Below are 17,542 nucleotides of genomic sequence, written 5' to 3' on the forward strand. Positions count from 1 at the left end.
GGACGTGGTGCATCTTCTGAAGGCATGGCACGCTTGTCCATTCTATCTGGTGCTGGCCATGTTATTCAGCCACAACATACAGAAGAGGTGGTGGATTGGATAACTAAGCCATCCTCATCCTCCTCATCCTCTGTCACCCAGGCTCATATTGGTTCTCAGTCCACTGCAGCTGCTAAAGTGGCCTATTGTGCCTCCTTGTCCACAGCTACTCCTGCCGTGGCCCCACCATCATCAAGGAGTACCATGAGCCTAGAGAGAGGTGGTGTCAATGATGGACAATAAACTGGCACTCATGTCCCCCAGCATACTGTCAGGTTGGCTCCAGTGACGAGGACAGAGGGGATGATGATGAAATCACTGACTCTACTTGGGTGCCTGATAAAACAGAGGAGTAAAGTGAGGAGGAGGCAAAACCCCAAAGAGGAAGGATGTCCTCCAGGGGCAGCCATAAGAGCAGTCACCCTATTGCATCAGATGGCAGAGCTGCACAGGTGTAGGGCACTGTTGTCTCGGAGCACACTTCCAGGAACTCAGCTGTGGGGGAGTTCTTCAGCACATGTGCAGCAGACCGCAGCATTGCTATTGCAATCTGTGTCTCAAGCGGATCAAGCGTGGCAAAAACATCAACCGCTTGGGTACTACGTGCTTGAAGAGACATCTGACCACTTGCCATGCAGCCCATTGGCAACAGCACCAGAGAAAGGGCCACACTTCTCCTCGCTCCTTATCTGTCATGTCTACCCCCACTATACAGCATGCCATGTCAACAACCTCCACTGAGAGGGATGATGGTATAGCAATGGGTGTCACAAGTCCTTCCGCCAAATCTGCCAGCAACCCAGCAGCTGTAGATTTGACCAGTCAAATTTCGCTGCCCTAGCTGCTGCAGCGGAAAAAAAATAATGTCCCACTAATCCACATGCTCAGTGCCTAAATGCCAGCTTGGCCAAATTGCTAGCTTAACAACTGCTGCCTTTCCATCTCGTGGACTCTGCCCCCTCCTGTGAGTTTGCAGAATGTGCTGTATCACAGTGGCAGGTTCCCAAACACCATTTCTTTTATTTAAGGCCATTCCAGCTCTGTACCAGCATGTGGAAGGAAATGTTTTGGCCTTGTTAGACAAGGCAGTCAGCAGCAAGGTCCACATTACTGCTGACACATGGTCCAGCAAATATGGTTAGGGACATTATATTTCCTTCACGGCACACTGGGTAACTCTGCTTGCAGCTGGGAGGGATCCAGAACGGGGTTCCGTGCTGGAGCTTGTTCAGCCACCATGCCTCCAAAAACCTGATGTGAGATCTGTCTGCTCCACCCCCTCCTCTTCATCCTCCACGATGGCCACTTCTGCTGAATTGTCCAGTGAACCAGCAGTTCTCCGTAAGCGTTCAAGGGGCTATGCAGCGGATCAGGCAAAAAGATGCCATGCAGTGCTTGAGCTGGTTTTTCGAATGGACAGGAGCCAAATTGGGGCAGAGATTCTGTCAGCTCTGCAGGGGCAGGCCCAGAGGTGGTTAACACCACGGCAGCTTTAGCCAGGAATGGTTGTATGCAACAATGGCAGCAACCTTCTCTCCGCCCTACACCTGTGAAAGTTGACGCATGTACCATGCTTGGCACATGTCCTCAATTTGGTGGTGCAGCGTTTCTTAACCAGGTACTCAGGGTTGCAAGATCTTCTGAGTCAGACCAGAAAAGCCTGTAGCCATTTCAGGCACCCATTCCCATTCCCATTTTCATCTGGCTGAAATTCAACGTGAATTTCACCTGCCCACAAACCATCTGATTTGTGTCATGCCTACAAGGTGGAACTCCACTTTGGCAATGCTGCAGCTGCTGCACAAGCAACAGAGGGCCATCAATGAGTACCTGTGTGAGTATGGCACAAGGACTGGCTCAGGAGACCTTGGCTTTTTTTCCCCACGTCAGTGGCTGCTGATAAAGGATGCATGCACAGTACTGTCACCATTTGTCACGGCTCACGAGGATTGTGAGCCGTGACAATGCATGAATCAGTGACACTATCCCTCTTGTGTTCCTGCTGGAGCATACTTTGCGAGGAATTATGGATAGGACACTTGAGGAAGAACAGCAGGAGGAAGAGGAGCACTTCCTTTCTTATCAAGGCCCCCTTTATGCAGAAACCATTCCTATGGGTCCGCAGATCACACAAGAGGAGCAGGAGGAGAATTATGACAGCCTTGGGGGCATTGAAGCAGAGGATGATATAAGGCAGTCTTCAAGGGAAGGTTTTCTGTCCCCAGAAAACCAAGGAGTAGTAAGTGGCTGGGAGGAGGTAGTGCACGGTAGTGTCGTCCTCAGTGACCGTGAAGACTCTGAATCTCCTGCCTCCTCAAACTTACGGTGCATGGGCTCCCTTATCCTGCAAAGCCTGCAAAACGACCCCAGGATTTGAAACGACCCCAGGACCCTTTTTGATCCATGTTATAAGCATAAAGTTGCAGAGCTCATCCTGCCCTCACAGAGGGAGGACAGGTAGAAACAACTTGAGGAAATATTGAAGAGAAACTTGTGTAACACCTTTCCAGACACTGGTAGCTTACCATGTCATGAACGAAGTGCTTCTGAGGCTTTGGTTGGTCAAAGGAAGAGCGGTGGAGAATGGGGCCACCTGACTGATACCTTCAGAAATTTTTTCAGGTCTCAGCGCTCAGGGATGTTCTCCAGGTCTGCCAGGGAGAAACCACCCTACAGATCTAATTTGAGCAAAATGTGATCACACCATAGAGGGTTAAAAATCAGAAAACACTATAGAGCGATCCGTGGGGCCACCCCCCCACACCCCCCCCCCCAGCCAGACCCAAACAGCAATAAGCACGAGTAAGATAAATATAATGAACAAATGTGTGAAGTTAATTGAATTATTTTTCCCATCAAACGTCCCAGACCTAGTGCCCTCATCCCACCACCAATTCAGCATTTGGAACATTTGATTTTCGGCATTTTGAAATTTGGTAAATGTATAAAAGTAAGTATAGCTCCCAACTACATCAGATAAATCCCAATAAGCTATGAATTAGTTATAGGTCTGGGAAACACAGAAATATGCATGCATGCACACATACACACAGAATACTTGGTGGGGGGGCTAAGTGTCTGCCAAAGATGGAGTTGCAAAAGAATAGCCAGCTCACTAATATGGCATAATAGCAGACCTAGAAGGGATAAGATAAGTGCCAAACTCAATTACCGTATACAACATGTGATCATCCCAAATAAATCATGCTAGCTAACTTGCCCCCCCTAGATCTCCTCCAGTAGAGCCCGCACCTTGATAAGTATATAAGGACCAGGTGACCTAGAGGAGCTAATCATACTTTCACCAGACCTCCCAGTCCAGGTGTGTGCCAATAGCCAATCTCTGGGCAGGGTGAGCTAAAATCCAAGAGAAACGTAGGGATAAGAGTTTTCCCAATCAGGCCTCTCACCTAGTAGTCAAATAAATGTAGAGAGAAAAGCGATGCCCTTGGAGGTGGGATCAAGTGACTGAATAATTATCAGATCAAGGTGCAAGACTTTAACCCAATCAGGGCACAGAGAACTGTGAGAGCCATGATTGGGCAAAGTCATGATGACTCTACCCAATCATGGCTCACCTGTTACAACTGTAAGCAGTTGGGCAATGCTAGCTGTCACTGCTAGCTCCACTCAATTGTTTATAAGTTGCTGGCATCTGTCAAAATACCATTCTGCGGCGGGTGTTCATCGCAGCAGACGGGATGGTGGTTTTCGTTTTTTAAAATGATTATTTCTATTTATTTTTTATTGTTTTATTTTTTATGATGTCAAAGCTGGACAAAGCTGGACGTCGTGATTGACTGTGGATTACGTCAATGGATAATTTTTAATAAAGGACTTGTCAAAAACTTGTTAAATGGCTACCCGGATGTGAGTAAGCCCCCTGCCCACACCCCTACAACCATTAATTTATTTCCCCCAGGGGAGTACCCGAATCCCCATACACTTTTTATGGCCAATAAATTGCACATAAGGCTTCAAAATGGGGACATTTTGTAAGTTCTACCCCCATAGACTTGCATTCAGTTCGAGATCGAATTCAAACTTTTTGGATGTTCTAAAGTTTGAATTTGAACTGAACTTGGGCCTGTTCGGCCCATCACTACTTGGAAAATTAAGGTTCGCTCGTAGATGGAGGCAAGGGTGACGTCCCCTTCTCCAAACAAAACGAGAATTACGATGTACTCTACTTGAGAAAACAGGAACAGAGAGTGCTCAATCATGGCCCAAATGGGACATGCATGACCAGAAGTGGTATTCAGGGATGGCGAAAGCCAATTTGGAACCATGATGGGATCAGTAGCTACCCTGTTTCCCCGAAAACAAGACCTACCCCGATAATAAGACCTAGTACTATTTTTGGGAATTGCTATAATATAATACCTACCCCAAAAATAAGACCTAGTTGTGACCTTTCCCAGTGGTGGCATAAGGGGGGAACTTGAAGAAAGGAGAAGAGAGGAGAGAATCAGCGATGCCAATGAAGACAGCGCTAGAGGAAGTGAGGCGGCAGCAGACTGAACAGAGCCACATAAGCTGATGCTTCCTCTATAGCGCCGTCTCCTGTCACAGGCGGAGTGAGACCAAATGCTCTCCGCCTGTGAGGAATGTTAGTGAAAGTGCGTTTCGCTCATTCTGGCCAGCGATTGGTTACCAAATTGTTCTTGGAAAGGTACGGGACCCGATGATTGCCATGATTACCATATTCTTAACTTTGCCATTTTTGATTATTTAATTTTGATTTGCATTCATTTTGGATTGTTATACATTAAAAAAAATAAGACCTACCCCGAAAATAAGACCTAGGGTTTTTTTTTTGAGGCAAAAAAAATACAAGACAGTGTCTTATTTTCGGAGAAACACGGTAAGAAGTTGAACAAGTCCAGAAGTTCATTTGGTGATCTCAGAAGAGAAGTATGGTCTTGTTTCTGGACAATCAGATGAAATGGAAATGCCCATTTGTAACTACCGCTTGATGAACGTATGATGTTTAGCAGGGGTTTCAGCAGGTGTCTCATGTGCAAGGTGCATCGTGAAAGATCAGGAAAAAGATGAATATTTGCCCTGTCAAAGTCCACAGGGCCCTAGTGCCAGACTTGTTGCATGGTCTCTTCCTTCTTGGCATAAAAATGTATCCTACAGATTACATCCCGGGGTCTGGCCGGGTCAGGTGAACTAGGACCGAGGAATCTGTGTGCCCTATCAATTTCAATTGGAGTATTAGGTGGATTATCTAGATATAGGTTAAAGATATCACTTATTGTGTCTTTGAGATCAGAAGCATTCGTGGACTCCGGGATCCCCGAATGCGGATTTTGTTCCTCTGCCCTCTGTTGTCTTGATCATCCAAACTAAGCAGAATGTCTTATATTTGGTGATTCAAGAGAGAGTTAGTGGCTTCCAGGCTAGCGATTCTAGTAACAGGCTCAGATTGAGTTTGTTCCACTGTATACAGCCTAGCAGAAAATGAAGAAATCTCTTGCCGGACCTCTGCCAGTTATTGTTTATATGCAGATTCAATGCAGGAGGTAAAAGCCTCAAGATCCGCCTTAGTAAGTAAGAATGCTTCCAGGTCAGCTCTGGTCGGCAGCGCACCGAGTACATTTCTAAGATCCTGGTCTAATAAGTGGTGAGGGTTTGATGACTGCGATGTCCAGGTGGTCTTACCTTGCAGAGAGGGCATAGGAGGATCTGCTCTCCTATGAGCCCATGGAGTCTTCATTCCAAGGTTGCATTGAGGGCACTGTCCAATCCATGTCACCCTCTACATGCTGCCAAGGGGCACTGGAATCGTGCCTGGGAGAGTGCTGTCTAAGTGTTGTGACTGCTGAGCCTCTCTGGTGATCCAGGTTAATTCCCACAGCATGATCTACTAGTGACACAGCAGCGCTTGTGGAGAGCTGTGTGTTATGAGACGGGGACGTCAGTGACAGGCAGGCCACACAATCCCCAGGGCTGTCGGGCAGTCGTGTTACTCGAGGTCCCGTCTCCTCCCTGAGAGCAGCCGCTCTGATGGAAGAGGAGTCGGGTGTAGAAGGCACAACAGGGGAGCCGAAGCCTGTGACATCAGGGAGTGGCACAAGATCTTGGGAGCCCACTTCGCTGATAGGGGAAAGAAGCTCCTGATCCGAAGTAGTGTCGGCAGAAGCAGGAGGGGGGAGAGAGCTCCATAAACTTCACCAAGTGAGCACAAGGCCGGTGGTTGTTGGCATGTAGACCAATGATCCACAGCTTGTGTGGAGGCATCAAAGAGCCGCCTGAATGCAGTTTTGGGGGTGCACTGCGCTCACCTCTGCTTGCTTGCCCCGCCTAGTCATTCCTACAATCGGTATGTGTGATAGAGGATAACAGCTTGTTTAAGAGAAGTCGTGCTGGGAACCATGTAAAATCACTTCTCACTGTGCCATCTTCAGGACACGCCCCCCAAGCAGGGTTTCTAACTTTACCTCACTCTCTACAATTCAAAAAAATATATATTTTTAGCTTAACCTCTTGCCATCCGCCCGTTAAGAAAAAAACGGACGGACGGCTGACTCCTATCTGCGGGTTGCCGTCGTCAGACGGCATTTTTTTCCTGCTCGCGCGCGCCCCCTAGGCAGGAAAGACCCGCTTGTTACTACAGCCGTTAACGGCTGTTTCACATACAACCGATCAGCGGCTCTATAGCCGCTGATCGGTTGTATGGCGTGAATTTCGGAGCCCCCCCCCCGCGCGATCGCGGGTGCCGCCATCTCCCCCCTCCTGACCCCTCACCTTTAATCCCGGGATCCGCTGCCCCATCAGCGGCCCGGTACCGGCTCGGGAGGGCATCAAGTGCACTTTAAAAAAAAAACATTAATCCAACCTGCATAGAGATTGTTTGAGCTCATTTGTTCTAGTGAGTGTAAGAAGTGGATGTCATATCCAATTGAATGTTAAATGTATGTTGGAGAACATTATTAGTATCAAAGCAAAACTCCAGCCAAAAATTACAAAATAATAATGATTAGCCCATAAAAAGATAATATAACAAAAGCAGGGCTAGGTGCAATAATTACCACCAATTTACAGATCCCCAGTTCTTTCTTTTCTGACACTGGGGGGTTGAATTACTACAGCCAAATAGACTGCTCAGTTTGCAAGGGAGTGTGCACTTTGCAGGGCAAATTTACCCTTAGCTTATTTAATATGGTGAAATTTCACTTCGCAAACAATACCCAATCACGTGCAAGGAAACGAAAAAAAATTTTTGCTTGAGCATGATTGGTTGATTGGAAGTCAGTAGAGCTTCAACTCATTCAGTTAACTAATGAGACACTTCCCCTAAGTGCTAATCCCCTTGCAAATGACATACCATGTTATCAATGAACAGGAACACTCATAAAGGATCCTCAATCTCTATTTTTAAAGGGAAATATCAGGGGTCTGTTTAGACCCCCAATATTTCCCCGAAGCCCCTAAAAGTAAAGTAAAAAATAAAAATATTTAATAAAAAATGAATTAATAAATAAAAATGAATTAAAAAAAATGAAAGTTTCTGTTTCTGTAAAAAATAAAAATATTTAATAAAAAATTAATTAATAAATAAAAATTGATTTAAAAAAATGAAAAAGTTTCAAAAAAAATAAAATATTAAAATTTGAAAAATTAAAATAAAAACATGTGTGTGTGGGGGGGAGGTGCAGGGTACAGTTCCAGTGGTTGTTTATATAATGGGGGGGGGGGCGGAAAAAAAATTCTGCCCCGGGCGCCCAGAACTCTGGTTACGCCACTGCCTGCAAGTCTTCATATAAATGAGTGCTTTCCCTGTACATCTATTACATTTATCTGGCGTTGTGTTCATTAGTCAGTGAACAGAGTATAGTCAATAATTCTGATAGCATCTATTGAACCTTATGGGGGAGGCAATGAAGGATCTTGAAAATCCGATAGCTGCAGGAATCCCAGTTACTTTCCAATAAAGATACTTTGGGATAAGCAAATATAATCTGAATACAAAAAGGCAAGAGTATTATTACTTGAATCTTGTGTCCTTTTTGTATTTCTTTTTGGTCTTTGCAGTAACTCATCATAAAACTTGCAGGAGCTTCCTGTAATAAAGACCAGTCCCCACTTCTCTCTTTCCTTGTACAGGGGGATGGGTCTGGTGTCCGCCTCCTGTAGTATTCTGCAAACAGCCTATAGAGGGTGAGCTGCTCTCTGCACCGGCTAAGTGCAACACAGTGATGATGTAATTTAGTGCGCAAGTGGATTTATATCCTTTGTGGCTTTTTTTTTAATGAAAAGTTTTCTTGACTGGAGTTTAGCTTTACGAATTGTTTATTTTTAGAAATCCTACACTAAAAACTCATTAGTTTAATTATTTCACTTTAAGGAAACGAAAGGTTTCTCACAGTTAAAAAACACAGGCAAAGGCTCAGAACACTTTCTGGTAGTGTTGAAGCTTGGCTGCCCTTTCCCGCCTCCTGACCATTCCTATTGGCCAATGATGCAGTTCTTCACAGTATTGGGCCAACAAGTGTTTGTAGAAGTGAGGGACTGTGCTAAGCTCTGACCTGTTCAATCAGAACAACCTGGGAATCAGGCAAAGCAGGAGGTATAAATCAAACAAAAAAAAGGTTGGGCTACCTATGGAGTATAAGGAGTCCAAGGGTTCATTTAAAGATCGGGACAGACCAAGTGTTTAAATTGTTCTTAGAAAAATGATTTATTCATGTAAAATCAAACAACAGACATGGCCAATCTCTGCCTATCGACCAATTGAAAGTAATACAAAGTATCAGAACTGACTGTGAACAAAGTAATCGTTGTGTGGGACAGTCTAAGCCCCTTGAGATTAAAGCACATCCGTCAAGGCTCATAGCAGCTTCTAAATTCAGATATAGCATATACTTCAATTACGGGATTATGATCCCGTGTAGTTTTTGTATCACATACATTTCAAGTGAACTACTTGGATTTCGCCACTTAGTTTTGTTTGTGTCTGTTTGTTCGGCAACATGTGTTGATAGACCGTTGATTTTTAAGCATATGTATCCTTATGTTGCTGCAATGTTGGACACTTAGAACACAGGTTTTGGTTATGTTATCCTCATGTGATTATGTCTCATGGATAGCAACCCGAATTGTGATTCGAAAGGTGCTTTTTCTCACAGAATATTGATGATTATATTAAGTTTGTCAGTATAATGAACCGAAGTCCTTGTGTAGATACTAGACGATGTGTGAGTCTTCCCTTTCGTACTATAGAAGTACAGGGGTGTTTACTTAGTCCGAATTATCTGATATATTCTATAGATAGTATTCAATTGAAATGCAGTCTTACTCACATGTCTAGGCCGCAATAATTTCTGTGTACAGCTGTCCTCTTCGAGTCCTTTCGTTTAGTAAGGTGATTTTGTTTGTAAGGTAATAAACATAATCCAAAAATGTATCCTTGGTGTAGGAATTCATGATGTTAGAAACACAGGAAAATCCAGATGGTATCAATTTAGCTAAAGAGAAGCGCTATGGGTCAAGATGTTGTATCGATGTGTCTCGTTTGTCTGGGGTTTGTCCAAACATTGAGTGTGCGGCGTCTATGCGTTTCACCCCTCCCCAGGGGCTTTGTCAGGACGTGCAGGTTCACAGGTAAGTGAGGTATATAAATAATATCCCCACCTGTGGACCATCTTCCAATTTAGCCCGTAAACATCTCTTGAAAACAGTCAGTTCCCTTTCGTAACACATATAGTTGACACGAATAGCAGGCAATTTTTAAAAAAATATATATAGTGGAGTTTCATAGGAAAACATTTAAATTGAATTAATTGTTCAGACCGTTAGGTATCAAATTGTTTAACCTATACGTCCACATTTTTTCCTTTTGGAGGAGAATGGTGTCGAAATCTCCTCTCCGTGGGGATTTAATGCATATATTGCCTTTACTTTTAGGCTGTCTAATGACCCTCCATGTAGCTCTGAAAAATGAATCGCTATCAGGCTGTCCTTGTTCTTTTTCTTAATATCATTCAGGTGTTCCCCAATTCGGACCCGAAGTTGTCTTTTAGTTTTGCCGATGTAATAATTATGGCATGGACATTCCAACTGATATATAACTTTGCTGGTATCACAGTTAATAAAATAAGTTATATTGTAGATTTTTGTGCCCTCTGTGTTTGAGAAAGTATTTGTTTTGTCCACTAGGTGGCATATCCTGCATTTGCCACATGGAAACATTCCTTTTGGTTTGGTTGATTCTTTTAAGGAGTGTTTGGATCTAAATTCTGAGCTGACTAGGGCATCCTTTAACCTCATGCCGTCCGCCCGTAGTAAAAAAACGGATACGGGCACGCACGGGCAGAAAAGACCCGACCGTTGCACACACCTGTTACCGCAGGCTCTCCGTGCTGTGAGAGGTGGCATTGGACCCACTATTTCGAATAGGGTTGGGCATAGTTCAAATATATGCCAATGTTTGGTCATGATCTCTCTCAGATTTTCCCATCTGGCACCATATCTGTTGACTATTCTTGTATAGTTATTCATCCGTCCCCTATCCTGGTCGTCATTTTGTTCTTTATCTTTGAGTAGTTCTATTCTTGTTTTTGTATTCACTTTACTTTTACTTCTTTTTATTAGTCTGTGTGGGTAGCCCCTTTCCCTAAATATCTTATATAGGTCTTGGGATTCCTTTCTGAAGTCTTCCTGTTTGCTGCAATTCCATTTGATACGCATTAATTGACCAGTAGGAATTCCCTGTTTCAGAGATAGGGATGATGGCTTGTGGTGTGAAGAAGGGTGTTTGCTGCAGTTGTTTTCCGAAATGTTTTAATTGTAATCTCCTCATTGTCGATTCCTGTAAGTAGATCCAGGAATGAAAGTTGATCTTTACTGTATGTAAATGTACATTTTAAATTCCTTTTGTTTACATTAAGATCTGATATGAATATTTTCAGGAGGTCTTCACCATCACTCCACAGTAACAGGATATCATCTATATACCTGAGCCAGACTTGTGCATGACTCAGGTATAGTGGATGTCTATATGCTACTTCGGATTCCCACATGCCTAAGTGTAGACATGCATAGGAAGGAGCCCAAGGAGCTCCTATTGCTGTGCCTCTTATCTGTCTGTAGTATGTACCTGCAAATTGGAAGTTGTTATTTTCTAAAGCGAATTCCAGGAGCTCCACTAGGAATTTGTTTTGTCGGGCCATCTCCGGATGGTGTTTTTGTAGAAATTGTTCCACCGCTTTCAGGCCCCACTCATGTGGTATCGACGTGTGCAGTGACTCAACATCGATCCCTACCAGAAGTATATCCTTTTTAATCTCTATATCAGAAATTTTGTTCAGTACATCTTTGGTGTCACGGATATAAGAGGGTCATTCTAGGACCATGTTCCAGGTATTTCCCGAGATTCTCCAGGGGTCCTCCCACTGCTGAGACAATTGGTGTATCTTTGGGATTATATAGAAAGTTGGGATATTAAATTGTTCTATCTTAAGGAATCGAAATTATTTTACAGTGAGAAGTGATACTTGAAAGGCCATTTCAATTTTGAAATTAAAGTCTACCATCAGTTTTTTGAAACGGGATTCCCACAGTTTAACATATGTCTGTGTGTCGTCTAGTAGTCGCTTTACTTCTGCTACGTACATTGTTTCAGGAAGTAAAACGACATTGCCCCCCTTGTCACTATTTTTAAAGACTGTCTGGCGTAGTTTTGAGTTCTTTTAGGGCCTTTCTTTCTGATTTAGTTAGGTTATCTTTCCCCCTTATTGACCAATCAACTGATTTCAGGTCATTCTGAACTAGTTCTCTAAACAGAGCCAAACATCGATTTTGTAGGATATTCGGCATTGTTTTAGATCTCTTTCTAGGGTGTTGTCCTTTTTGCATCTATCTCATCTAGTTCCTGAAAGTCTAGGTTTTCCTCTAGGAGATCTTCCAGATCCCTAAGCGCCTGTGCATCAAGTATTTCTTCATTTTTGTTGTTTTTTAAAACAGATCCAGTATTATCTCTTTTGTTTGCATGTATATATCCTTGAAAATAGTGAATTTGTCCATACCGTCTGATGGGGAGAATGACAGACCCCTCTTTAAGAGGTTAATGTGGTGTTCATTTAGTTGAAATTCAGTCAAATTAATAAACGTTTCTAGTCTTTCCTTCTCCCTCTGTACGGCATGGAGTTACTGTCTGTGACTTCTTGTTTTCATTATTGTTTTGTTTTGGATCGATTGATTTCGTCTAGTATCTACACAAGGACTTCAGTTCATTATACTGACAAACTTAATATAATCATCAATATAATGTGAGAAAAAGCACCTTTTGAATCACAATTCAGGTTGCTATCAATGAGACATAATCACATGAGGATCACATGAGGATAACATAACCAAAACCTGTGTTCTAAGTGCCCAAAATTGCAGCAACATAAGGATACATATGCTTAAAAATCAACGGTCTATCAACACATGTTGCCGAACAAACAGACACAAACAAAACTAAGTGGCGAAATCCAAGTAGTTCACTTGAAATGTATGTGATACAAAAACTACACGGGATCATAATCCCGTAATTGAAGTATATGCTATATCTGAATTTAGAAGCTGCTATGAGCCTTGACGGATGTGCTTTAATCTCAAGGGGCTTAGACTGTCCCACACAACGATTACTTTGTTCACAGTCAGTTCTGATACTTTGTATTGCTTTTAATTGGTCGATAGGTAGAGATTGGCCATGTCTGTTGTTTGATTTTACATGAATAAATCATTTTTCTAAGAACAATTTAAACACTTGGTCTGTCCCGATCTTTAAATTAACCCTTGGACTCCTTATACTCCATAGGTAGCCCAACTTTTTTTTGTTTGATTTATGCTTCGTATCGGTGATTGATCTGGTAAGACGGATCTACTCCAAAGGGTAATCCACTTAGAGCTATTGTATCTCCAGAAGTAAAACAATCCCAATTTTTGTTCAAAGCAGGAGGTATTGCTAGCTTCTGTGGATATGTGTAGGCACATCTGCATGTCTGCACTTTATGAGTCTCTTTAAATTTACTTTATGTTGTGTTTATTGGTTAACAAACAGCACACAACCATTTTTAAGCCTGATGGCAAACTGGTGGTGTATTAGGAAAATAGAAGACTCACAGGAGAAATTACCAACTACAAGTTAGCAGCAGTCAGACTTATCCTAATGTTTTTCATGATTATATGATGGGTTACTCCTTTTTAAACATTTGTATTTAAATATTCTGTATTACATTATCAAGAGGAACATAGTCTTTTCATTTTTATACATGTGAAGGAGATCAGTTTAATGTAAAAAATCTAATTAATGTATGTAAAGATTTTAAAACCTTCTTTGTATTGTATTGTAGTATTACATGTGCATGGGAACAGTCAATTCTGCCTAGCAGCACTTTGATTTTATCTTATCATTTCACTGTATGTATATCTGTATTACCAGACATGATCTCTCTGAGATTAATTGACTAGCTGCATTCTCTAATTCTAATACTCTAATCTCTAAATACTAATGATACACAACACCAACAATGCTCAGCATTTACATCAGGAAGCTCTGAAAAAGCATGTTTTCAGCTTAGAGACAGGATTGAGTTTCTTTTTTTCTTAGAATAATATTGAATGAAATGCTGACATGCACCCTTTTTTATTCACTTTAAGTGTAAATTTAAAGTTAAACTTTCTTTTTTTTTACCTTTATCATGCCATTAAGCAGCTTACACATCCTCCTTTCTTAAATGGCAATGCAGTGTGGTCAGCTGGCTACTTTTAGCTTCACCAAACTATTCATTCTTGTCTACTAATACAAGATTGAATTGGTACTTTTTTGCATTTATATTCAGCAGCATTATAAATGGAATGTTCTATCCTCTTCTTTGTGTTTGTTTCTTCTGTAAAGTGTACTTAGGATAGATATACAGCAGGTGTTGGATTTTAATCATATTTTAATCATATTTCTGATACATTAAACACAGTCAAGTGGAATGAAGTAAGAATTATCCCCATAGGGTTCACTTGAGGATATAGCATACAGCAGGTATTACACCATATGGGGTTTTCAAATGCTCATCCCACAATTTCTGAAGCTCAGTTTAAGACATGGATTACACATCTATAAAAATCTTTATACCAAAGTATGTATGTCTGTGTATATGCAAGAAAGAATGTATAGTATATATACACTCACACAGACAATCTTCATGTAGATAACTGTATGTATGGATGTATGTACATATGTAAGGATGTATGTGTGTTTGTTTTCCATCTCTGTACATGTTTTTAGTTTTTTCTTTAACCACTTGAGTCCTATGCTCAGTTCTAAAATGGCATTGGAATAACAGTTATTTGTTTCCGCTCCATTTTAAAATGGTGGTTGGTCTCTGGACTCTTGACTCTCTCAACTCCTGGGTTGCTGATTCTTCTAGCTCCATAGTAGTGCACTGTAGAAGCAAATGTAAACAGAATGCTCCTGCCTTCTGTGTACATGGGGAGTGTAGTGACTTCACGGGTGTTGTCATGTCGCTTACTCTGAGTACAGAGGCCAGAACAAAACTGTTAGAGTTCTGTCTAGCACCTCCCTGCAGCAACAGATCACTGCAGTAGCGATCTATTGCTGGCTAATTGCAGCCAGCAATGGATCACTTTTAGAAGTGATCTTCTGCCATTTGTGTTCACTGCACAACTATCAAATGATCATGAAAGTAAACAGAATGGCATTTTAATTTTTAGAGACCCTTATCAATCAATGTATTTCTTTAATGCTAACAATTTATGCAAACTGTTATTTTCCCCCTATGTGTATTGCAGTGTAATGGGTAAAAATGTCTCCAAAAGTAAAACACATACAGTATGTTCATTTTGAATATCACCATTTCACTACGTTACATTAATGCAATATCAGTTTAAATCAGCAGACCTTATTTGGGGTTGCTCAAGTTATATAAATGTTGCTGTGGTAAACATTACAGGAAAAAATATTTTTTTTCACATTTTTTACAATCTATTTCCAACAAAAACAAGGATAAAATATTCAAATTTCCTACCAAATAATGCCTTATCTGTCTCAAAAAAAGATGTATAATACATTTGGATAAACTACAAAACCTAAAAGATGTAACGTGTGGAACGAAAACATTGGCAAAACAAAAAAAAGTGCTCTGGGACTTAGGGAGAAAAGGTCCACTCAAGCAGTTACTTTTGTAGTTTGCTTCTTTATTTTGTCAAAGCATGACTTAACTTTCATTTTATATTATCTAAAGCATTACAGGTGAATCAAAATAAAACTGTACTGTATGTTAGATCTGTATAACAAGGACTCTAAAATTCACACACTGCTCCTCTTCTATGCAGGAGACCTTAATCAGTCTTATCCTGAAGCCTAATAAAAACCTTTAATTATCAGAATCCTACCAACCTATTTGACTGCTACAAATAGATGTTAAAATCCTAGAAAAGGTTTTTTCCCCTATGTACTAGAAATTTATTTATGAACTTGCAGGCTGATGATGAACAGAGGGAAACCAGGACAGTGGTCAGCCTTGATGTGGCTAAGACCTTCAACTTAAATGGAATTTTCTTTGGTCAATCCTGCAAAGATCGGTTTGTCGGGAATCTTGGAGTTACATGGTTACATAGTTACATAGTATTTGAGGTTGAATAAAGACACAGGTCCATCAAGTTCAAGCTTTGTGTGTCTGTGTGTGATTGTGTATGTGTATGTGCGTATACGAGTCCCCGTGTGATCTTGTTTTTAAGAGTACCTGTACCCCTGTATGTTATGGTGTCTGAGGAATGTGTCTAAATGCTTTTTGAATGATTCAATACGCTCAGCTGATACCACTGCTTGTGGCAGCGAGTTCCAGACTTTAACCACTCTGACTGAAAAGAAGCCCCTACACCCTTTGTGGTTAATTATTTTCTCTACCAACTTTAGGTGCTGGCCTCTAGTCTTTGTAATGGAGTTTACTGTAAATAATGTATTGCTGATGTTGCCATTACCACTAAACATTTTATACATCAAAATCATGTCCCCTCTTAATAATAACTGTTGCATTGAACATTTAGAACAGAGATAGAATGGAGCTGACATATACAGGAGATGGGTGAAATGGTTAAAAGTGATCAGTAACTTTTGTAGTCTTTGGTGCTGCTGTTACAGCTTGTTTTCACCAGGAACTAATTAATGAACAACTTGTTCATTTATACGTTCATTTATTCTCCCCTGCCTCTGTTGTAAGAGGAAGAGCAAGGCTTGGCAATGTAAAGATTGCCATATGATCACTGTGATAACTAATCACAGTGATCACAAGGCACAGAGCACTAGGCTCAAGCACGCAGATGGGAAAGGGAGGATGTACAGGTACTGTATCAGAGGCATAGCCAGGTCAAGAGGTGCCCGGGGGGCAAGTCTTTCATTAGCGCCCCCCCACAAACGAAACCTTAGTTTAATTGCGATACACACGATCCATGCAGTCTGAAGGATGGAGGGCCACAGACTTATAGAGGGGGGGTCCGGTAACCTGCAATGTCGGAAGTTACAAGGGCCCCCCAAGTGGCAAAATGCTAGAGCCACATCACAGCTGCAACTTCTGTGACCCTGGTAGTTGTGCCACTGTATAGAGGACTACAAATCCCAGCAATAGCTTTTACAGCAATGCAGAAAACCACCAGCTATAGAGGACTACAAATCTAAGCAATACCTTATACAGCAATGCAGAATAATACTACCAGCTATAGAGGACTACAAATCTCAGCAACACATTATATAGCAATGCAGAATACCATCATCTATAGAGGACTACAAATCCGAGCAATACATTAAACAGCAATGCGGAACACCATAATCTATAGACCTTTTGCCACCCTTTCCCCTGACCTGACCTTCAATCCCAGCTATGGGGTACGGAGCTCACCTGAACTCCCATCCCAGCTATGGGGTACATAGTTCCCCTGACCTTCAATCCCAGCTTTGGGGTACAGAGCTCACCTGAACTACCATCCCAGCTATGGAGTAAATACCTCACCTGATCTCCCATGCCAGCTATGGGGTACAGACCTCACCTGAATTCTCATCTCAGTAATGGGTACAGACCTCACCTGGCCACCCATCCCAGCTATAGAGTACAGAGATCACCTGACTTCTCATCCCAGTTTGGGGTACAGAGCTCACTTCACTTCTCACCGCAGCTATGGGGTATAAAGCTCACCCTGTTAGCCTTGGGCGGCGCTCTACTTGCCACTGTGCCCACGTCTCTCTGCTCCCCCCACCGCCTATGTGTCCACTGAGCCTGCGGCTCTCCCCCTGGCACTGTGCCACCTCTCTCCTCTTCCACCACCAGCTCTGTGTCCACTGATCCCCACTGGTTCTTCCTTTGCCACTATACCCACCTCTCTCATCCCCCCCACTGCCTCTGTGTCCATTGACCCCCCTCCAGCTCTTCCCCTGCCACTGTGCCCACCTCTCTCACCACCTATGTGTCCATTGACCTCCCCTCCACCTCTTCCCCTGCCA

Source organism: Nanorana parkeri, unplaced genomic scaffold (assembly GCF_000935625.1).
Source record: "Nanorana parkeri isolate BGI_ZX_2015 unplaced genomic scaffold, ASM93562v1 scaffold8, whole genome shotgun sequence".
NCBI lineage: Eukaryota > Metazoa > Chordata > Amphibia > Anura > Dicroglossidae > Nanorana > Nanorana parkeri.